Genomic DNA, 24,249 nt, shown 5'->3' with positions numbered 1-24,249 from the left:
ATCGCTAGTGACCAAGAGCCTGAACGTGCTCATTCTGTGACCTGAACAGTCATAACAGCACACAAAGGGGTGGTGTGTCGATGTTCCAATAAAACTTTATTAACAAGCAGTAGGCTGGAGTTGGCAAACAGGCCACAGTTTCCTTCATTCGGTGACTGAAATCACAAACCTGGCAGTTGGAGAAAATAACTGGTCTCTGAGAATGGGCTGCCCTGCATGACAGCCTCTGGCCATGGGTGCTACTGAGTACTGGTGTGACTTGTGTAACCTGAAGTGTGTATGAATGGAATAAAGTGAAAATAGCAATTGACAATTGTTTTATTCTCTGATATATGGAAATGATAATGTATTTGCTATATCTAGTCAAACAAAAGATTGAATTTTTTTTTTTACTTTCTTGAGGCAAGGACTCGAACTTACAACATAGCTGAGGATGGCCTTGAACTTCTGCTCCTCCTGCCTCTACCTCCTGAATGCTAGGATTTATGCTAAGCATGTGCCTATGCCACCATGCCCAGTTTTGTGTGGCGCTGAGACTCAAACCCAAGGCTTCCTGCAAGCTAGGCAAAGACTCTCCCAAGTGAACCATGTGCTCACTCCTACGTTTTTTGAAGACGTTTATTCTGTGACTTTTGGAGTTGGGCCTGCCTTGGGAATGAGATGAAACAGACCGTGGAGGTTGTATCTCTGTCACAAATCTTGGTACATCTGTCCTAACTCATCCTCCTTTTAGCAGGGCCAGACAGGAGGGAAAGAACATTGAGGGTTCGTGGTGATTGTTTCAGGCAGGTAGGTAAACAGTTTCCGTTCTGCATACTTCACTGTCCCCACTAAGCTGCTTATTCTTTTCTATTCTCAATGGTTAAAATGAATCCATAAACGTAACTGTTGGTTTAAAATGCAGACTTGAAGGATCTATTTTCCAGATATAGATAATGAAAGATCTAATTTCCCAGAAAAACTTTAAGCCAGCATAGCCCTGCTTTTTGTTATTGAAGTTGCTCTTAGTTTTAAAAACTATCATAAAACAAGAGATATTATTTATGCCTTAGAGGCCCAGGTGTCACCTGGGCTTCTGCTCTCAGAACCTCTGTGGTAGGAAAGGCCGGAAGAGATGTCGTTTTTTGTCAGGGCAGAGGGTAGAACCTAGAGCTTTGTGTGTGTAACGCAAGCACTCTGCACTAACCTGCATCCCTACCCTGATATGTTAAGTTGTTGTTTCTGGACAATGACTTCACCATACTCAACCTCAAGTTCAAGGACCCTCTTTCTAGATTCCGGAAGGTGATGTTTCTAAGCCTGGAGCAGGAGGGCCTGAGGCTTCATTCTCTGCCTGGCCCTGGGCCTGGGCTTATATCTTCTTTGGAGACTGCAGTTTCTGTCTCTGACTGACCTTGTGTCTGGGCTGCCTGAGTTCCATGTCCAGGTTCTAGATTTCCTCATCCTTGTTTGTGTGCTAGTCAGAGGCAGTACAGAGTTCATAGATGACACTCCCATCCATATTTCATTCCCATCTACCCCCCACCCCATGCCTCCTTCTAGAAGCTGCTGTTCTCAAGGATCCTCCCAGGGGGCTTGCTCTCTTCAGGCAGACACACAAGTATGTATTTTCTAAGTGGTATCTAAGGGTCAGAATGAGGCAGAACATACTTCTCACACCATAGATAGAAGAGAGAAGATGTGCCGAAGGCTGAGGCTCCCTACTAGGAGGTGAGACATCACACACAGGCAGTACAGGACTCTATTGTTTGGATATAAATGGCCCCAAGGCTCATGTATTGAAGGTTTGCACCCAGCTGATGGTGCTAGTGAGAGGCAGTTGGGTCATGAGGAAACTGACCTTATCAATGGGTCAATCAATAAACCCTTGCATAGCTGAATGGGCTAGTAGGAGGTAGGATCTGGCTGGAGGAAACAGGTCACTGGGGGTGTGTCTCTGAAAGGGGCCTCATCCTTGGTCCCTTCCTGTCACTCATTTTGCTTCTTGGCAGGCATGAGGTGAGCAGCCATGAGCCACCATGGCTTTCCACCATGTGTTTCTGCTCCATAATAAACCTAAAAGTGATGGAGCCAGCAATAGACTCATATCTCTGAAACTCTGAGCCCAAAACCAGCAGGCCATAGCCTGAAGCCTAAATGTGAAGGAGCCAGCCATGGATCAAAACTGAAAGGCAATGGAGTCAGCCATGGACTAAAACCTATGAAATCATGAGCACAAATAAAACTTTCCTCTATTATACTGATCCTTCAGGTATTTTGTCACAGTGATGAAACTAACATCATGGGCAACATCATCTTCACAGTACATCCAAGTAACATAGAAAGCAGCTAGTGACAGGTGTCTGTGTAGCTTAAGTGCCCCGTAATGCTTCCTCTGTGGTGACACTATGTCTATTTCCAAATTTCAGAGTCCACAGTGGAGCAGAGATTAAAACGAGGGGTTCTCTGTTGTGGGAGAAATATCTTGACACTGAATCAGTAAGGCTCCCCAGTAACCATAGTGCCTCAGCCCCAGCAGCAGCACCTGTGTCTCCCCGCCAGTGTAACTCGGTGAATCACAGCCAACATCCACCATGGTGCATAGCTTTAAGAACTGGAGAGCTGTTTCTGGCTTCCTGAGCCATAGTACTGTCATATACATAGCTAGAAATGCAAAGCAAGCAATCTTCCTTGTGAAAGATCAGGGAAGGGAGACTGGTTCCCATCTAGAAGGGACAGGAGGGCTCTGGGAAAGCAACCTTTGAAAGGTGTTGGGGTACAGACAATGAGGTAGAAGGACCACAGAAGGAAAAATGGGAATATCCCATGAACAGACCATGGACAGAATGGCCTCTCCCTTAGTGCTGTGTCTGACACAGATGAGATCAGTACAGACATGAGAAGCTAGCTACAGAATGTCCCTGATTCACCTGCACCACACTGCACGGATGATTTGCAAGTGTAGGGTGGGGTGGCACAAGTGGCTAGGTGACAGTCCGGGAGAGGCCTGATGACGGTCTTTCTACTGTAGAGTGGTGTGGAAGGGGGCGGAAGGGATGGAGCAGTTGGGAGAGCTATTTTAGAGACGCAATTGGCAGGAAGTAGCCACTGACTGGCTGCCAGATTAATTATCCCAGAGAATAGCTCTGGCCCTGTCATTCAGCTGCACAAAAGCCTTCCCGTAATTTCCCGTTATCGGGAGAGTGAAGTCATGAGCTCATCCCCAGAAGCTGTTGTGAGGTGGCTCTTGACCCTCCATGACCTATAGCACCTGTCCTCCAGGTGATTCTCTGCTGTCCCTGTTTAGGAACTGTCCTCTCATCCAGCAGACAGTTCTCCAAATGGTCCCTAGAACAGCACCCTTTCCGAGGAGTGTGCTCACCTGACTTCCCCTCCTAAATCTCTCCCTTCTCTATGGACACTCTGCTTCTTCCAGCACTGCCACAAACCTCTTCTCTATGTTACCCCCACCACAGTCCTTCCTGACAAAAACCTTTCCTTTCAGAAAACCAGAATGCTCTATTGACAACCCCTCTCCACCTCCATCACACCCCAAACTGCACACTACAGTTACCCACAGACATGTCTTTCTTTTCCAACAGTTTGTAAAGCTCCTAGGCCAGTGTGCAGTTCCGTCCAGTTTTCTCCCAACACACAATGTCTCCTGTGAAGTTATGTCTAAGCTATGATCACAAGAGTAACTTTCAGATGAGAGGGGCTGATGACAGAATTCCCCATCCCACATAAGTCAGCCAGAAAACTCAGTGCATAAAAATAGAAAAACAAAGAGATTACCGCTGCTCCAACCATCCAGACACAGGATACCTGTTGGGTTCTGCCCTGAAATGCTGACATTTGATCTTTCTGCCCTCCAGACACCTCACGGTCTCAGCTGTGGCTTTGGGTCCCTGGGGATCCCAGATCCCAGCAAGATCCTATTTCAAGACTACTAACAAATGAAGAACCAGAGATTTGGAGAACAACATCACACAGGGCTTCAGAAAGGAAGGCTGGTGCCAGTTCTAAGCCAACAGCACCTAAGAAGGAGGACACCCATCACACTGAAACTCCCCTAACCCCCTGGAACAAGCCTCACACATCTGTGTCCAGCCTGTGCATTCTATACTATGTACTTAGATACAGATGCGGTTGAGTCTTGGATCAGCTTCATCTGATAAACATTCCCAGATCTCCTTAGCTGGATGTGTGATGTAAAGTTAAGTCAATCTTGAATCGGTGTTGGAGGCTGAGAGCACTAGCTCTGCCCTGCTGTTATTAAATGAAGCACCAGATGATATCCCCTGGAGAAAGCAGAACCATGGATGGGAGGAGCGAGGGCATGCTCTGTTGGCATTTGTGTAAACCAACTTTCAGGTGCTATGCATGCTGGGAGACAAGGCCAGGCCTCCAGCATCTCACCTTCTTGGCTAGAATTCACTCTTAGACATGCGTATGGCAGAGGACAAGGTAGGGGAGCAAGGTGGGAGACACAGCGAAGCCTCTGCCCTGTGCTTGACCGGTGCAGTCCAGTTAAACCTGGGCCACACCCTGTATGTGTCAAGCTTGATGGACAGATACCCATGGTAAAGGAATAACCTACAGTCACACTTGATCAGAAAAGGCTGAGTCTTCAAACCAGTGTTACTTGGCCAGATCAGGTTGGTAACACTCTGGACCATCAGTGACAGAGTGTGTCTCTGTTCCTAGTGTTAATGGGAACACCCAAGCAGGCTGGAATCAACATGTGTTTCCTTGTAGCAATGAGGCCCTTCCATTAGCTGGTGGATGTGTATGAATCTTAATGGTCAGTTACAAGGGCTGCAGGATGTAACTTTATGCACAAAAGTACTGTTGCATGGGAGCTCACCGGCCCTAAGGAGAACAGTGGAGGAGAGACCACAGCCTGGGTATAGAAGGGGAGCTATTCCAAGAAGGAATCTAATGGTAATGAAGGATCAGCATCCCCTGGAAGCCTGTCATGCTTCCCTGCTTTGTCTCACTTTGATTCACTTGGGTCTGGTCTCACACGGGTCACCTCTACTGTCTCCTAGTCCCTCTATCATATCCTCACGGAAGACCGTGGGAGGGTTACTGAGTTTTCACTGTCAGCAGCTCTTTTGGTAATCTCCATACTTTCCGTGGCATTAACCCTTCTAATGGTTGACCTGCAGGGACAGATGAGAGTCAGCATCGGGCTGACCTGTGACAGGAGACACATTCGTAGCAGCAAGGACATTTCACCCGAAAGTGCAGGACGGGTCAGCAGAAGAGGCAGAGTAGTAAATGGGAATAAGGAGAGATGCTGGCCAGGAGTGGGCAGGGAAGAGAGGGGATGAAGAGAGAAGAGGGCGGGTCATGAAGAGAAGGATGTGGTCGGGGACGGAGTCAGCAGTGGGTGAAGGGTTGCAGTTTGAAAGGAAGGAGAGAAGCACAGGAGATAAAACTTGCAGGAGACATGGACACAGAGCAGCCTAAGAGAACGAGGGCAGCAAGGGCTTGGAACCTGAAGAAATGCATGTACTTGCACACACAGCATGTGTACATGCATTAACCCCACACACTCAGAGCACACAGTTTATGTACACACACTACGCCCACATACATACGTACATACAACATGTGTACACACATTAACCCCACACACTCAGAACACACAACCTGTGTACACATATTGCCTCCAGATACACATGCACACACAGCATGTGTATATGCATTACCCATACATACTCAGAACATACAACATGTGTATACACAATACTCCACACATACTCAGAACATATGTGTGCACACACAATACCTCATATATACTCAGAACACACAGCTTGTATACTCTCCCACACACTAAAAACACATAGCCTGTGTGCATACATTACCCCCCCACATTCAGAGCACACTGTGTGTACATGCATTACTCATACACACAGCATGTGTACACATATTACCACACGCACACACGGATGAAAGTTGGCCCTCCGCTTTAGAAGGATCTCAGCTGATAGCAAAGCAAAACTTGGGAGAACAAAGCCCAACGAATCCTCGTTGTCTGAACTGTCTTCACTTCAGGGGTCACCTGTAGGGGGCCTAGTGCCTGGTGCAGGGGATGCTTGGTTGTGTTAAACAGGATCTGAAAGCAGATGTAATCCAGACTTTCTAAAGAAGGTTCTAGTTACCATGACTAAGGTATTTATTTTTCTTTTTGTGTGTGGCACTCATGACTGAACCTAAGGCTTTGCAAATGCTAGACAAGTGCTCTACTACTGAGCTATATCTCCAGCTCTTTTCTGACATTTTAGTTCTGTTTCACTAAGTTGCCCAGGTTGGCCTTGAACTTGTGCTCTTCTGGCTTCATTCTACCCAGTAGAGCAGCTGGGATGACAGACCTGCGCTGTTGTTCTTGGCAAGAATAGCTATTCTTCTTTAAAGTTATGAATGTGTGAGGAGGAGAGAGACCCAGCTTGATGTTGCACTAGGAAACTTGGGAACTGAGAGGATGTGATCACTGATGAGACACTGAGGGTGTGCTTTATGGTACTGCAATCGTCCTACCTTGAAAATGGAGCAGCAAGACGTACATTTGTATTATGTGTATCCTTGCTCTTGGAGACATTATTCTGCAAGTCATGTTTAAATTTGCTATTACTACAAAAGCAGGAGCTCTTTCTAAGTCGAGCGCTGTTTGGAAACCTACATTTAAGAGAGCGCATATCTTCCCATTTCAGCTCCTCCACTGAACACAGCAAGCACCACTGAGGCTTCTCCCTAACTCTGTTATTTGGATTATTGAACACATATCTTTGTAACACATCTCTGGGACAGGAAGTCCCTCGTGCACATGGAGACTTCTAGAGCAAAGGAGAAGTTTCAATTTCCATTATTTTCTTTATTCTTATTTTATGTATTTATTTTGTGTGCATGTGTGTTTATGTGAATGGGTTCGTGTTGGTATGTGTGCATGCATGTGGGGGTCAGAGAAAGATGCCAAGGTTGCTCTCTAATTTGTGGTTTGAGACAAGGTTTCTCACTGAACCTGGAGTTCACTGATTGGCTAGACTGGGTAGCAGGTGAGTACAAGAGAGCCGCCTGTCTCTGCACTGGGGTCATAGGTATAAGCTGCCACACTCAGCTTTTACGAGGGTACTGAGGTCTGAACTCTGGTCCTCATACTTGCAGGACAGGTTCTTTACTGACTGAGCATCTCCTCAGCCCCTATTCCCATTATTTTCTTAAAATTTGGCAATTCATTTCCGAGAGCAATATAGACTATGTTCATGGGCACCACAAGATGAGTAAGTTTAATCATTGGGTTAACTATTCAGTAGAAACAGAAAACCTGTCGTATGTTTAGGTAGAAGTGAATGCAGTTTTGGAGGTTTTTTAGAGAAAACACAGGTAGCAGGTATGCCCACCACTGTGTGTCTGTGGACCTGACCAGAGATACACAGTAGGCCTGCGTATCCTTGTAGGCTCTGTACATTCCGAGCCAAGCCTTCAGTGTGATGCACTTGCTAGCTATGTTCTGGCTGAGTTCTTTCAGCTTACAGCTCCTGTCCTGAAAGACTCATTTCAATGGCTTCTCACTGTACTATGTGCCTGGTTCAGACTTGAGTCACAGAGTATGGACCCTTGTCACTCAATATTACTGAACTTTTGATCTTGCAAATGTATGACATCCCTAGCTGGCCCTACTTTAAATGGAAACTGAAAAATGAAGTGGAAAACTCCCTACCTGAGGCATATCTTCATGACATGCAAATTTTATTCTCTCTTTTTTATCTCAAAAAGCGAGAAACTGTCCATGCTTTAAATCTTTCTTTACAACCCTTCCTGTGTCCACACAGTCACTTCCCTCATGTTGAGCCTCCCCATCCCTTCCATAATAAGACATGTTTCCCAAAATGTAGAGGGAAGTCCCACATGCCACATTTTGAGTTTTTAGAAAATCAAATAGTTTCATTAAATTGAACATGTATTTTTAAAAAACCAAATTTTAAAATTGATGCATAAACATGTGCAAAGTTATGGGATGGCATGTGATGTTTGGGGGGTAAGTATACACTACATAGTATGAAGTCAGGCTTAGTACATCAAGTCTTCAAATTGCTAGGAGCATTCAAGGATAGAACATCCTTTCTTCTGACATTGTGAATATCCACTAACTTACAGCTCCCTGAGGGACCAGGGCTTCCTGCTGTGCTCAGTTCCACTGACTGACCACTCACAGTCCCTCCCCACCCATTCTTTATTTCAGCTTTATTAAAGAAGTCTGTGGGCACCAATGTCCTGGAAAGGTTCTGCAACCCTGGTGAGAATCTCAGGCCAGGGTGACAGGAGGGCTTGGACCTGACTTACTTGTCTTGTGTCCTTTATGAAACAGGCACTTGCTGTGTTTCACTGGGGTACTTGGCAGACAAACCCTGGCCCACATGAGATGTTGTAGTATAAACTGTGGTGTTTCACTGAATTCACAAGCTCTCCTTTTCATTTTGGATACCTTTTACTCTATGCTACCAGAAATGGGACGTGGACTGTATAATAGATTTTAGCTACTAAAAATGTGTTCCCACTTAACCTGTACACACCCTAAATACTTTTGAAAAGAAAGATAAGCCATAAAGACAGTGGGGCTGCTTCTTTAAACCCCAAGCTAGTCATCCTAATCACAACCACTTTATTTGCCCGTTTTATGACAGGTAATACCCATGGGCATCATAGAGCTGAAAGAAACCAAGAGGCGACCCCATAGCCCTGCCAGTGTGCATTTCTGTGATTTCTGGCATGGGCCTTTCCACCTACAGTGGTAATGGAAGGAATACTTGCCCAATGTAAAAATCAAGTCACAAGTAGGAAACAGAGGAAATCAAGAGAGCAAAGAATGTAAGAGGAAGTTGATGCTCAGATATATACCTTATGAGTTTCACAAGGTGATTTTTGTAGATGACTGAAAGACATTTGGTTGTGTGAATGTCAGTCAATTCCGGCCTTAATGAGGCCAGACTGGGCCATCACTAACAGGACTGCTCAGGTGTTCCAGGTCTCTGGTTTCTGATTTACTTCCTATACTGAGGACTAGAGGGAATTTGGGAAATGGCAGAGTCCCACTCCCTCCTTTGAAACGAGACACTGAAAGATGGTGGCAGAGCTCAAAGTTACCCCCATATTGGGCATGGTGGCACCCTCTTTAGTCCCAGCCTTCTGAAGGCAGATCTCTGTGAGATCCAAGTCTAGTCCACAGAGTGAATTCCAGAAGAGCTGGGACTAGAAAGACCATGTCAACTGCCCCCTACCCTGAAACAACAAAATAGAAAAGTCACCCCTAAGTCTTGTAGGAGGCCAGTCTACAGTGCAATGCCTTCTGGCCTATGCTTTCCACACTGACTCTAGGTCAGCCCAATGTGAACAACAAAAAGAATGAAAGGGACAGGAAAAATAAAACTAGAAAAGATGGTTACATGCTTAGTATTTGGTGAACATGCCTTCTGTGGAAGCTCATAGAAAAGTGATCTCAGAGATGGACCATTTTTAATATATTGAAGAATTAGTTAGAAACTTGCAGTATACATCAAGTCCAACTGATCTCATCAAACCAAGCCAAGAGAATGCTCTGACTCTTGGTAGAGACCAAAGAAATCAGTAAAGGAAAATCTTTTTAATTATCCTTCTTATCCAGCATACCCTTTGTTTTACAGAACTTAGGGGCAGGAACAAATCAGGTTGATCATAAACACCAAAAAGCTCAGGTGGCATGTGGCCCAAAAGATGTTCCCTAGTGAGAAAAAGAAATAGAGAGACAGGCTACTCTGGAGAAAGACCGGAAGTATGGGAGGGCTTCAGGAATATGTTTGTTTGTTTTTCGCTTAAGAGAGTATGTTTTCTGTGCTTAACACCCAAGTCGCAGCCCTCCTCTTCAGTGATGCCTTTATAGTGCAAGGAAAATATTTCATCTGTGTTTGATGAACTTTGAAAATATAAATTATGAAATAATAAGATTTTGTTGGCTACACCACTTCCAACTCTCTACATCCATCTAGTCTTTGGGTTGCTGATATTTGTAATTTGGGCTGTGATTATAGATTTCCTGTGTTTTCTAACTTACTTGTAGTTGTCTGGACAGGTATCAATACGTTACATGCTAAAACTGATCCGTTGTCTTACAATGACTGTCTACACTCGCAGGAACTAGTGATCAGATCCCATTCTGATCATTAACTCTGAAGCTAGAGGAACAGGTGGCCCAGCCCATTTGTAAACAGGTGTGCCAACGTGTCCCTGGAGGACTGACATGACACAGCATGGCGTGCACTGTGGGTCTCTGAGGGAGAAGGGTTGTTTTGGAGCTAACAATATCCCAGTAACGGCAAATTAGCTAAAAAAAAAATTTGGGCAGCAAAACGACCTCTGTCATTTCTCTCAGAACCAAAAAAAAAGATTGTAAAGGCATTAAAAGCACTGAAAGATTCAAAGATTTAGAATAGAAGTTCAGTGGAGAATTTCAAGAATTAAATTCCGAGCCAAATGTCCAAGGTTAAACAAAGGAAAGTAACAAAGGAGACCACATTTTACCTGAGCAGGTGGTTAGGATTTTCTTTCCTGTTTTATGTGAGTAGCTAGCATGAACCAATGCCTCTTGCTTTATGTAATCTCAGAATTCCATTTTTAAGCAAAGACATGTGGCTTTCTGATGCCTGAGCTACTTGTATTTCTAGACTGAGAAAACATAAAATGCTAATTCCAACCGAACTTATCTGTTAAAGGATTTAATGGCAGAATTTTAACCCTGAACTTGAGGTTCATTCAGTGGGGTCTGCTCAAAGCAGGGTTGCAGCTCCTGTCAGAGGGTCTAAACGCATGACCAGCTTCTCATTTGAATTCTCCTCCTTCTCCTGTCAGAGGCCTCTGCAGCCAATAGTGAACAGACTACCAGGAGGCCGCCTGTCAGCTGGCTGTAGGGGAGCAGGACAGCTCACATTGGAGATCTAGCAAGGATGGAGTGCATGGCTCAGGGACTTGTCTGTCTGCTGTAAGTCTGGGTCTCAGTCAGTAGTAGATAGCTTAGGCACACCCCACAGCAAGGGGCTGTGGTTAAACTCTGCTATCCTAATAGCTTTGAAATGTTCAGAAACTGAGAAACAGACACCTGACATTTGCTAACATTCCTTTCTCAAAACTCCACTCTGTTCACTGTCTCATAAGTGAGAGAAAGTTTTCTGTCCTCCTAACTCTATGCCCTGTAACAACACAGCTATCATGTATGAGGAAACCCCAAGAAAGAAGACCAGCTCTCCAGACCCCTCACAAAGATAGAACTTCTATCTATAGATCTTATAAGAAGGCAATAAAATTAAATCATATAATTGATAGAGAAATGAGGTTATACAATTGATGGTAATGTTCAGGATGATCACCCAGACCCCTGGAGTATTAGTCATTCAGTAACAGGAAGCAAGGCTCAGCCTACTCTGCTAAATTCAGAAGAGGAATAATGTACTTCCAAATCTATATAGGAAAAAGTTATCCTGCAGGTGTTATAGTCACCTTTTATCAGTTCACAGGTAGACAGATATATAGATACCCAGGGCCTGATTACCCAGGCCCATCCTGATTAGGATGGTTCTGTCTCTCTTGGATCTGCACACAATAGGAGCTCAGTGTGTGCATACTGCACAGAGACTCCATTATTGCCATGAGTGGAAGGAGGAGAGGAGTTGACTTTAAGAAGTCACATTTCATCTTCAACATCAACTTTCCTAGAAGATGCCGAGAACCAGAGAGACCGCCCGCCACTGCTACTAACCACTGCTGAATGCTCCTGAAATGCAGAATCTAAGAATAATTAGCAAACTTGCAGGGAGTTTAGTTTCAGGGGGAGGAGAACAAAAGACAGGCTTCCTGCCTATCAGCTGCTTACTCCCTCTGGAGGGAAGACATTGTGCCCCCTCACCCCCATTCCCATCCTGTCCCCTGCCCTAGCAGCTCCACAGAGGTCACATAAAAGCCTTGGGGCCTCTCCCTCAGTTTCAGGGTCTAGGTGCCAGCCACTGTGGCAGTCTGTTTCCACTTTCTTAGGTACACATCATCTCAGCTCTGGGAAGTGCTCAAACAATGAGGAGGATGGACAGGGTTAAATTCATAACATGGTACTTATTCATACCACATTAGCCATGGAAACACCACAATTAGGCATAAAATTTTATTCCTGTGATAATATACTTCAAGCTCTAAAAAGAGCCTGCAAAGAAAGGAATTTCCCTTCAAAGAAAGAAAAAAGTCAAAACAAAACCAGTTACTCTTGAGGCTGACAGCACAGAGGACACCACAGAGGAGCCCTCACCCCTGACTGCAGCCTGCAGGATGTGTGGTCACAATAGATGTGCATCCAGAAAACACAAGCAATTATGGCTTTTTCTACAGACTACCCAAAAGCCAGAAGCCCAGAATTCCTCAGTGTAATGCACGGTGCTGCCCAGCGTTCCCAGGTATCTGCAAAGCACACGTGACCCGGGTCATGGAGGAAGCCCGCAACTCTGTCTGCAGGAAAGCCTTGCATTGAGGAAACCACAACCAGCTGGCATTAGTGTGCAGGGCAGGACGGTCCAGTTCTCTCCATCCCTCAGCCCCGGAAGCAGACTGATTCCCTCTTTCCTGAAACCAGTGATGGGTGCTGTCTTAACACAAGCGCATCAACAACAGCTGGACGGTTGCCAAAGGACCATACATTGTGGTTTGCCGTGCCCTTTTTAATCAACTTCCTAATTAAAAAATGCCATGCTGGCATGAGGAATGAAGCGAGCAGGCTTGGAATATTTCACAAAATAGCATCCTCTTATCCTGGAGTTGCTGAGAATCTAAGTCCTTACAGATGTTTATGAGTTTTCTTGGTGCAGAGATAGAATCAATTTGCTTGTGCCTGGCCCTCAAGACGTATTAAATTTATCCTGAAGGAAGCTGGTTTCTGAAAGCTCTGGCCCAGATGCATTAGGCAGGTGGGGGTTTCAGGGAACCGGAGGGTCCACCAGCAGATGCAGCATTGATTTCTGAATGTTCACAATCTCGCAGACAGCTCCAGAGCAGACTCGGTTTGATGGCTCTCTATGGGGTGCCCTGCAGACTGGATTATTTCCACCACCAGTCTGGCTAGCATTGTTTCATGGCGACAGTGTGCTGTGCATTCTGCCTCTGTTCAGATGGCACAGGCTAGGGGGAATGTGTGGACCAGGGAGAGGATATGGAACCCAATTCAAAGTCAGTCTCTGAGAATTGTTCCCTGCCTTCAGGATGGGGGATGCGGGAGCCCAGGAACTGAGGGGTGGTACGGATTCCTAAAGACATCCTGTGAGTGCTAATTAGAACACTCTATGGCTTCTTTTTAGACAATGGCAGGGGTACTACTCAAGACCCTGTTTGAGTTGGAAATTCTACCATGAAAATCCTTGTCGTTGTACTAAAAAAAGACACCCCCAATAAATTATTCCTCCTTAGGTTGTTTGATTTCAAGTTCTAAACATGACACTATCTGAAAATTTCTGAATCAAATTCTCAGTTTCCTTGAAGTGATTTTCTTTAAGGCGATTTGAGTGAGTATGCTGCTTAAGCAGTTAGACTTCAGATAGAAGCAGGCAGTACACAATACTAAGGCACAAAGTTCCCTCAACTACATTAATGAACACATGAGTATATCTAAGGCAAGTTTACATGGTACACGTATTAACCCAGTGGCTCAAATACTGTAACCTACACACAGTGTTGGCACTCCAGCAATCTTAAAAACACCTGTGTTTTACACTTAGTACACCATCTTCTTTAGTGTATGAAAACACATCACACACAGAATTCTAAAGGAAATTAGGTCAAGGGACATTTTAGAAGGAAACTGTTTACATATGTTTTGTTCATAGGGAGTAAGGAGCTCCCCAAGCAGCATGCAGTGTTTGTGGCATAGTACAGGGTCACTGAGAAACAGAACCCCCCCCCCCATGGACCACTGCCCACAGAGCTGCTAAGTCAGAGCACCTGACACTTGCACGAAGATTTTGGAATCTCATGGGTGAATTAGATGATGTAGCCATGGAAGGCTGTATTTCCTACCAAAGTCGATAAAAAGTAGAAAAGAAAAAAGTCCCCTTAGAAATCACATTTTCAGGCTGGCACACAAGAGCACATCTTTAGCTGCAGGTCATTTCTTGTCTTTGGATCAAGCTCTTATCAACTGCATGAAGCCCCAAGAACAGACAGGACAGGGAGAAGCAAAAGTAACTCCCTCAAGTTGAAACTCTATGACATAATTGTGACCCTTAAAAAAAATGGGCTTTACCTGTGAAAGGCAGCCAGGCACAAAGGAGGCCTCCTGGTTAAGTAACATTCAAGTGCATCTCAGACCCAAACAGGCAAGCTGAGGTTAAAAAAAGAAAGGCTGATGTCCTGCTCCAAGAAAGTTATGACCCGTCATAAAACACAAAAGGAGTTGTTTCACTCTCATAAAGACTGGCTCAACTCTGAAGGGAAATGGAGCACTGGAGAAGGAGCACCAGCTCTCTCCAGACAAGAGTTCATGAATCTCAGAACATGTTGATAGTTATTACTTTGGACTAAATATTTTTAAGACTCTTTTTCTCATTGTAGCTTAGTAGCTAATTAAAATTATATTAGAAAAAAAACCATTGGCATATATATATATGCATTCATAGAAAAACAGAATTTTCCTATTATGCAAAAAATACATCCCAATGTTAATATTCAGAAACTTGCAATATGACTAGACCAAGTTCCACAGCTTTGTGGGGGCTGCTAGTCTGCCCCCAGTGTCTTCCACTTGGGGTTCAGATACATTGAAGGTATTTGTTGTTTTCAGTTTTAGAAAGGCATAGTTTTTGAAACAGAAAAATCACCCTCCCCACTCCAAAAAAAAGTTGTATTTTCTGTCATACATTCACTGTCATTGTCTAAAACAAATACTTAGAAAAAAGTATAGCAACACTTAGAAAAAGCTTTTTAAAAACCAAAATGAAAGCATTAAGTATTCTCAGACAGTCAAGAAACTATAGCTATATAGTAAAAAGATAATGATTTTTACTGGAGTTTGACTTTAAAAACAAACAAAATAATTAGGTCAGTTAAAATGCAAAGCTTGCCCTTTAAGAAGGATAGGACTTATTAAGACAAGGAAGGACTCTTTATCAGTGAATCCCTCTAGAAGTATTATTTAAACGAAAATTTTGAAACACCCATGTTACAGCGTGGTAGTCCCAGGATTATATAAGAAATCTGTGTCACTCATGACAATAGAAATTCAGAGCTCCGGAAAGCTTTATTCCCACTTCTGAACTCAGGAGACTGATTTGAAAAAAAAAAAAAAAATCTCCATTTTTCTGAAAAGGACCCAGAGTATCAAAGGTTGTGCTCGTTTTAAATTTTTCTGTCTGTTCATTCTACAGATCCATAGAAACATCAACTCAATTTTCACCATCTCCAGTAAGTTGCTCCTTAAATGAGCTAAAATTTTCCAGCTAGGAAAAATATATAGTAGTCAAAACTAATTATGTCTTGGCTTTCATCAAAACAGCATTGCTAATTTTGCTGGTCTCCATACACTGTCCCAGAAAATATTAATTAACCACGTTGGCTGATGGCTGCTGCAAATTTCTGAAAACAATAATCTCTAAACAGTTAATTTTCACTTCAGACTTATGCCCTAAGAGGGATGAAGCAGCCACCCAAGGCAGCACCAAAAGACTATTCTTTTGTTACTGCCCATAAGAGTTGAACTTTGCTCCACTTTGGGAAGCGCCAAGGCTCTGGAAACAACAGGACACATTTACCTGGAGGGGATGGCAGAGAGACCTGGAGAATGGATTATCTGCGGCTGCAGTCCCCCTTGGCACCTTCAGCTAAGCCAGCCTCTGACAAGCAGTCGTTCCCACGGCAGCCACCCCTGCCTTCCATCTTAGGGACTCACCCAGAAAATTCTCCAGCCTGCTCCGCGACTACAAAACTCTTCTAATGCTTTTGAACGCCCACCATTTGTTCTCCATTCATCCAATCAACTTCGAACTGCACATCTTCTCTATCGGCGCGCAGACACGGGGCCACTTCTCATCTGTATGCTAATTATTTTGCCACATGGACAAAAGTAATAATGCTTTCAGACAGGAAACTAACAGGCCTGAAGTCGAAGATGGAAATTAATAAGTTGACACCACTAAATGCCGGGGAAGACAGGCATGCGTGCAGAGCCCTGCCTGGTGGATGCGGCGCAGCCTCCATCAGCAGGCGGCAGACAGACGGCCCTGGGCCGCCAGCGCTGCCCGGGTTGCGAGCATCAGGCACCGGTTTCCTTAGAGACCACATCGCTGCCGCAGAGGCACACCGGGAGCATCCTGCTGACTTACCCTGCTCGGGCTGTGTCCTTTAAGCAAAACAAAACACAGCCATTTCCTCAAATCCTAACTTCATCGCTGAGCTAGGTATTTCTTTCTCACTCTAACAGCTGTGGGTTAAAACCAGTAATTTCTAGCCTTCCTGTTTACCAGGCTTGCAGCAGTCAGACAAGATTGGGATGTATGTTGTGTGCTTCCTACACTGTACCCACAGGCCTCTAAATCTCTAGAGCAGAGTGTATCATGTGCGGTGCTGTATTTAATGTAATAGATGAGAACTGTAAATACGCAGACTGCTGTTGACTGCTACCGACTAGGTGATCCATCTCAGAAAATCTCCCCTATCACTGGTGTTATGGTAAATGATACTGTGGTCCAAGAAACCTTACCAAAGTCAGCAGGACCTTGGTGTTTTCCCTGGTACTACGCTGTACATCAAAACAAAACAAAAAGAGGCTTGGGGCTCTCCACTTCTTAAGATGGAAGAACGGGCACTGGAGAGTTAACTGAGGAGGGTGCTAGTCTCCTCGAGGTTGCCAGCCACACTGTATTACCTATTCCAGCACAAGCCCCCTTTGTCATTTTCCTTAAGCAAGAGACAAAACTATTCTCTAAGAAACTTTCAGCATTACCAATCTATTTCGAATCATTTGAAGAAGAAAGAACAACAACAAAAAAAGTTTATTCTGAAAAGACCAGACCCAGGAAGATTCCAAAATCACAAAAGAGAACGCATCTACATGACTTTCAGTAGCATTTGTTTTTTAAGTTCCAATTTTATAAATGGCTTCTTGGGCCAACCAACAAATGCTTTTCTGTGGGAGCTGTCACCTTCCCTCACCCAGCTCTCAGCACACTGTGAAGGCAACACTAAATCTTAAGGCTGCTTGGTACCTCCCCTCCCCTGGAAGCTTGCCTTGAATACACAGACTCCTGGCGAAAACAACTCTGGGGAGATTTCAGCCCAGCAGACCCACAGGCGTGTTCACCTGAGGGACAGCTGTGGCTGAGGGGGGTCCATTGTTGACTCTCTGTACCCAGAATCATACCATTCTGTATTATAATATGCAACCCAACAAGATCCGGAGGTGGCCAGGACGGTAGACGTGAAAGTACTTAGGAGACTATCAGAAATCACTCAGGAGAGCTGGGAGCTGCAGAAGCCAGGCAAGTAAGAAATCGCACGTCACCTTCAAATAAAAGGGAAGAGGCACCTCTGCAGGAGATTCGAGGCCATCAGCTTGTCCTGCTCCAGTCTGTCTCTCTCGCACACAAGCAGCTCTCAGGTGCCATGGAGAGCTCAAGGCACGAGTGCTCACAGCTCCCTCCGAGTTTCCATTCCCTCCACCCCTCCCGCGAGGACCTGCACTGCCGGCCCTGTGCACACGAGTGCAAAGCAGAGACCATACATCAGCCGCTGGGGGCCTCCATAGGCACAATGCAGACTGTGGTTTCCGTGGGAGACTGACACCAGTCCCTAGGTCCCAGGAACACCCTCTAACAGCTCTCAAAGGTAATTCCTCTGAAGAGAGTCTGCCTGATGGATGGTTACTACACAGGGCACCTCTTGCTGGCTTCCCAGTGCCCTGCCAGAAACCTCTGCAGCTTGAAAGAAGAGAGGCTTTCTGGGTAATGTCCCTCCATCTGCCCACTGAGAATTCCCCATCCTTTGCCACCAGAACACCTTCCTCCCATCCCCAACTTCTCAATCCCCACATGGGGAGCAGGGCTTTTTCTCTACAGAGAACTATAACACTGGAGGTATTTCCCATTCAGCAACCCATGTAGCAAGGTTGGTCAGTGACTTTTTCATACAATAAATAAGCATGTATACGTTCTTTCTAGTTTTCTAACACCTGGCTTACATTTTCTCTGCCATCTCTGATTACTTCTGCAGACACCCTAAGGACTCATTAGGATGTCAACTAAAAAACACTTTCATTGTGGAAACATTCATAGAGAAGTCATTGTGTATGCTGGAACAATGCAGATGTGGAGATGAGAGAGAGAGAGAGAGAGAGAGAGAGAGAGAGAGAGAGAGAGAGGAGTTAAAGAGAGGGCAGGGAAAGGAGGGGAGGGAGAAAGGGAGGGAAAGAGGGACAGAGAGAAGGAAGGGAAGAGGGAGGGATGGAGGGAGGGAGAGAGGGAGGGAAGGAAAGAATACAAAGATACTTCAAACTGAGTCACACAGCACTGAAACATAGCCTACTAATGTAGAAATGTATGGTTGCCTTAAAATCATCTGATATCAGAAAAAAGCACATAATAACTGACTGAAAAGTGGAGTACTTCATATTTCTTCTGGGGCATTTTATGATCTTTTTAGGCAATATGTTAATATATAAGACATGGCAACTTAAAATGGTTTTTGAAAAATACTAGCCACATATAATATTTAAATATGAGCCCCCCCATACATACACACCAAAAAACAAAACAAAGCAAAACAAAACACATACAGTACTTTATTCTTTAAGTTTCTGGTATCCCTTGTTTTTAGTTTTAAGTGGATATAGGATGTCAGCTGGTCTGTATATTGTAGAATACAGTGGGATGAAACTTAGCTGGGTGAGAAATATTCATTGTTTGCAAGTTTTTGTTCAAGTTTACCTTCTCTTACTCTTTTCAAAAGAATGCTACACACTTTTAAAGGAGAGAGAGAGAGAGAGAGAGAGAGAGAGAGAGAGAGAGAGAAGGATATCCTGAAAAGGGGTCCTTAAAAAACGAGGGAAAAACAAAATGCCATTCCATGAGCCACAGAGCCACTGGCCGGAGAGCACAGCAGCCTGAGCTCTTTGAATCTGCCACTCACTTACTTCCTGGTCTGGGCTCTAGTAAGACTCTGGAGACTTCCTGGACAAGTATTAGATGCATTTGAAAACCTAGTTATTGATTAGAAATTGTGGCCCTGGAGGAAAGGTGCACCAAGTTGAGCTCAAGTTCAAGTTCAGAACAGAGTGGTGCTTACCAAAATAACCTGATTTATTTCCTTTTGTTTCACAGAGTGGATTTTTTAAAACATGAAGTAAGAGTGAATAAACTTTCAGTTATTTGGAATTTAAAATGTAGCCACTAAAATACACAGTAATATAGACAAAGTGTGATAATATGTATTTTTGAAACAATATTCTCATCAAATTAGATTGGCTTACAGGTAGAGTTGAGATGCCTGGTTTATACACTTCTTGGCAGCAGTGGGACAGTTGGCACGCATTTAGATGCTAGTAGCATAAAACCTTGACGACACTGTGTGGTTTTTTTTGTTTGTTTGTTTGCTTTTTGGTCTTTTTGAGACAGTGTCTCCCTATAGCCCCAGATGTCCTGGAACTCACTATGTAGACCAGGCTAGCTTTGAACTTACAAAGATCCACTTGCCTCTGCCTCCCAACTGCTAGGATTAAAGGCATGCGCCACCACACCCAGCTTGAATTCAGTATTTTAAAAATTTAAGTACAATATTAACAAACAGAAAAACTTTAAAAATGTTTAATGTTGCCAAATAACTTTGTCATTCTTTTATTTGAAACTTGGCAAAGAAAATGAATAAGTCTCATCTGAGAGTGGAGTAGATGATTTACCGGAATAAATAGAAGTAAAAATTCTCAAAAGAATAAAAATTTTTGAAAGAGTAAAAATTAAATGAAATTGGTTGGCTAACCTAACAGGAATAATAAAGACATCATGTCAAAAACCACGGACCCCCAAGCATACTCACATGCTTTAAAAATGATGTTTATCAGTCCAAAAGAAGGTTGCATGCTCATGTTCCTTTAAGAATTTTTGTGTACCAGTCAGAAGTGCTCTCAAGTTATTGGGCCCTCAACCTCAGCCTCAGCTTCAAACACAAATCTATGAAACTGTCCTTGGTTGTGGTGCAAGTTTCACTCATAGAACTTAAAATTTACATGCCATGTGCACTCTCTGTCCTAGGCTATATCACCAGATAATCTGGCTCATACTTTCAAAACTGAAATTATATTAATAACAAGACACATTGAGGTAGAACTTCCACTTCAAATGTAGAATGCTTATAGTTTTCTAAACCAAAATTACATGTTATTTTGACAGATTCATATGTTTGATCATTTAGAAACCTGTATATGTGATGGCAGCTGCAATGTCTTTACAAAAGAAAATTCATCAGCTATAGATCTTGGCTGCTGCCATCTTCAAAACATCCAATTGTGACCATAAACGCCACTCGACTTCTCCCTCAGTGAACAGGATCATTAAGGTGATGAAAGTGAGCCATTTTCACATCTCTAGTGAACCTGTAGGAAGTCAGTCTCTGCTGAATGCAATTGCTATCTGCCATGGACAGCTCCCGGTGCTGAAAGGAGGCTGGGACACTCTCTTACAATGACTCCCTCCACCAGCCTTTGAAAAATCACAGCAAACTGAATGGGGTGGAAAGTGCTCAGCTGAATAGCCCTGTCTACAGAACAATGGCGGCTAGCTCCAAATCCTACTATAATCACATTAATGAGATTAATCAGTGAATTAGCAACAGTCAAATGTCAGGGAGGCAAGGAAGAATCCAACCAAGACGGGTGATTAACTTTTATGGGGTGCAGAGAGGACTGGTGAAGATTGACTGTGCTCTCTCCAAAGATTTTCAGAAGTTAGTAGTTCTGATCACAAATGTGAAGCTTCAAGTGCAGATGAAGAGGCAGCCACAGCATCCTTCCTAGTGGGCTGTAGCCCCAGGTACCACGCACTGCTGCCTGAGATTCAGTGCTCCAAGGAAACCCAAGTCAACAGTCTTCACAAACTGCTTAAACTGTATAGTTTTAAGTTTTCTAGATGTGCAACTAATATTTAACATTAATTTGTTTCTCTCAAACTCAAGCTAAAATATGAAAGAAATGGCTGACTAGGAAAGGAAGGATTACATAACTGCCTCTGAGAAGTCTCAGTAGCATGGCAAGAGTTTTCAAAAGTGCAGACAAGTATTTCACTATCATTCAAATGCCTCAGCAGGGACTACTGTAAACAAGTACCACAATAAATGCAATTTAATGTCAAAGTACAACTTTAAGGAGAATTTTAACCAATTGACTTCCTGTACTGATGTGTTTTAATCCTCCATGTTCTTTTGGGTCAACTGAAGAAGGAAAAAAAAAAATAAAGTCTCCTCTCTTGGTTATATTACTTAGCTGTATTTAAAATATACAATCAACACTTTGTGTTCAAAGTTTTGGGGATGTGAAAAGTTAAAGGAATATAATGATATTGTTTTCAAAGAGGAATTTTGCATAAAGCACTTTCATTTTTAAAATAAACATATCATTAACCATATGTAAAATATGCCTTTGTTTTCCATTCCAAAAGCTACCTGACTTTTATAGAGTTGAACAGTTAGAAAGATGCTCTTGTGCCTTTCATAGTGTTGGTGGTGCGCTTTTGTCTGTGTTGGTAATTTTGTTCAGTAAAAAGTATAAACACTTGACCCAAAGAGCTCTTATATAAAGTACTTTATTCTAGTTAAATAAATCATAAAATGCATAGCTTATATAGTTTTAGTGGTACAAGAAAGTGTCATGACTAAATTAAGCTAAATTCAAACTCTGTGCTGTAGATTCTGTAAAGTTTACACTCATGTGACTATTTCTCTGTATATTGTTTATCCAGCTCTATCTGGAAGTAGCATATGAAGATTGAACTTTTAGTTTATGAAATGATATTAAAAGACATCTTTCTGTTTAAATTAAATGCTGTTTCATTATTATGAACTTCAAACATTGAGGTTATTGTTAAAAATCTTTATTTGAGTTTCTCAGTTTAATGAACATAAATCAACTTTCTTATTATAATTAGACAAATACAACAGTGCATCAAGAGTATGCCGCATCCTCCCAGCCCTTGCATAAAACCCCTTCCTCGCTTGTAATGTAAAGTTACCTAGTAAGTCTCCAGGAAGTTGTTTTAGCATGCTCAAATCACCAGACTTCTACACATGCAGCAAGTTTTCGGTTTTTCTCTTTGTTTTTTATTTCTTTTTATAAACAAAATCACTGGTCAGGCATGCAATCTGTTACCCCTTCTGCTGTAAAGGCAGACTTCTGAGGATTAAAGACCTCTACCTTTCAGGAGCCTTCCGCCACCAGCCACGCTATAAAAATAACTTTGAATAGGAGCAAACAATAGGGCTGCAGCTGAAGCTTTGCTACGGTAAAACAGATCCTGACCCCTGAGTCCAAATATTAACCTAAGGAGCATCACGTACCTCACACCGTGACCACACCGCTCACAAGTGACGGCAAGTTCAATTTGGGGACCAGTGCTGGCTCAAAACACACAGAGAGAAGAGAAACCCCTTTTCCCCACAAGTGGGAGGACGAGGAGAACCACGCATACCACCGAGAGGCAGGGAAGGCTGCTTTTGTCTTCAGCGAGCATTGATTTCATAACCCACAGTCCAGGGAATCAAAAAATTGAAATACACCCACCAACAGCGGGTGAGAACCAGGGGGCTTCGGGAAGACTGCAGGGAAAAGCTCTCGCTCTGTTTTGTGTGCAATAGCTTAGGGAAAAAAAATGTCGCCCGGGCAGGGATGACACATGCAGCGCGATAGGCTCGCGGGCCTAAGGGATCTGCTTCACTTCCACAGCCATCCCCTAATGCACGCAGCCCCACTCATCCTCTCCCAGGCTGAGGGTTTTTTTTTTTTTTTTCCACTTTTTTTTTTTTTCACGAGCTTCAAATCCCCGGCATATGACCTTCTGTTAAATAGATAAAAAAAAAAATTGCTTATCAGTCATGCAAATGAGGCTGAATTCATTTTCCACAACAGATGGCCTCATAGATAATGATGATGGAAGAGAGAAAATTGAATGTCTCTCACAAGGTGGCCATGGCAACCGAGAGCAGAATAATATCAATAATAAGCTCACTGCATAATAAGGTTGTCAGTCCTACAAATCAAAGTCTCCAGCTAAATCAGGTATACCACCCCAGCTGGTTACCAGGTTAAAAAATATATATATATACATATGTATATGTATATATATATTAGTGTTTCAGTGGCCATGAGGAGAGCCAGCGTTCCAAGTCACTCAGTGGCTGTGGGGTGGGGGAAGAGTCTGGATAATGCAATGACGATGTGTCATTTTTTCTTTTCTTTCTTTCATTATGATTTCTGCAGTAGACTGGGTTTCATGAAGAACCATCTAACTAGCCATATTGAAATGTGGAGTGTGCCTGTGGACGCGTTCCCCTCCCGCCACCGCCTCCTCCGCACTCTTGCCTCTGTATGCGGTGCTGCGTCCTGCCTAGATGCAAGAGCAGCTCGCCTGAGGCTTCCACCTTGGCTCCCAGGGGGACATCCTGCAAAATGAATCAGCAGCCATCCTGAGCAGGCTGATTAAAATGAAAATGGCAAGGCACATGTCTGGGCGGAACTGCAGCTCAGCTTTGCTGCCTGTCTGGCAAGCATGCTCAATATAGCTCTTGCTAATAATGGCTTACTGCCTTTCGTTTTTTAAAAAGGTATCACCCTTTCCCCTTAACTGGCTGCTGTGGTGGTGGTGGTGATGGTGGTGGTGGTAGTGGTGGTGGTAGTGTGTGTGTGTGTGTGTGTGTGTGTGTGTGTGTGTGTGTGTGTCTGTGTCTGTGTGTGTGTGTCTGTGTGTGTGTGGGAGCGCTCATGCTTGTGATTTAAAAAGTAGTTATGACTGATAAAGGTGAATACTGTGTATAAGTATATAAAAACATGTTCTAAAATCAAAGAGATTGGGGAATAAGAGTAACTATCATATCTGGGTCATGTTACTGCTGAAACACTGTAATATTGCATTGCTAATTCTGAATAATGATAAAGCTTTACAGTCATTATACAAAATCGCTGGCTGCCAAGATTCCCAAATGTCTCATTTATTCATCCTTCATTGTACAGATTTT

The 24,249-nt window shown here is 43.5% G+C and overlaps 1 protein-coding gene across 10 annotated transcripts in view; it reads right to left on the bottom strand.

Annotated features, from left to right (window-relative positions):
• The window catches only part of Myt1l (myelin transcription factor 1 like), a 457,396-nt gene extending 434,393 nt beyond the window's left edge, over window positions 1-23,003 (bottom strand). For 8 of the 10 annotated variants that reach the window (XM_017802471.1, XM_008850171.2, XM_008850175.2 and 5 more), the window contains exon 1: window positions 22,576-23,003. The gene's annotated coding sequence lies outside the window, so the exon portion shown is untranslated. Of the gene's footprint in view, window positions 1-15,791; window positions 15,908-15,928; window positions 16,544-22,575 lie in introns of those variants that run through there. The other 2 variants (XM_008850172.2, XM_008850173.2) reach the window with 2 other exon arrangements.
• Window positions 23,004-24,249: the final 1,246 nt, after the last annotated feature.

The sequence above is a fragment of the Nannospalax galili genome, unplaced genomic scaffold (assembly GCF_000622305.1).
Source record: "Nannospalax galili isolate Female #2095 unplaced genomic scaffold, S.galili_v1.0 scaffold100, whole genome shotgun sequence".
NCBI classification, from domain to species: domain Eukaryota; kingdom Metazoa; phylum Chordata; class Mammalia; order Rodentia; family Spalacidae; genus Nannospalax; species Nannospalax galili.
Note: the sequence above shows the minus strand (reverse complement) of the source record. Positions and strands in the feature narration are given on the sequence as shown.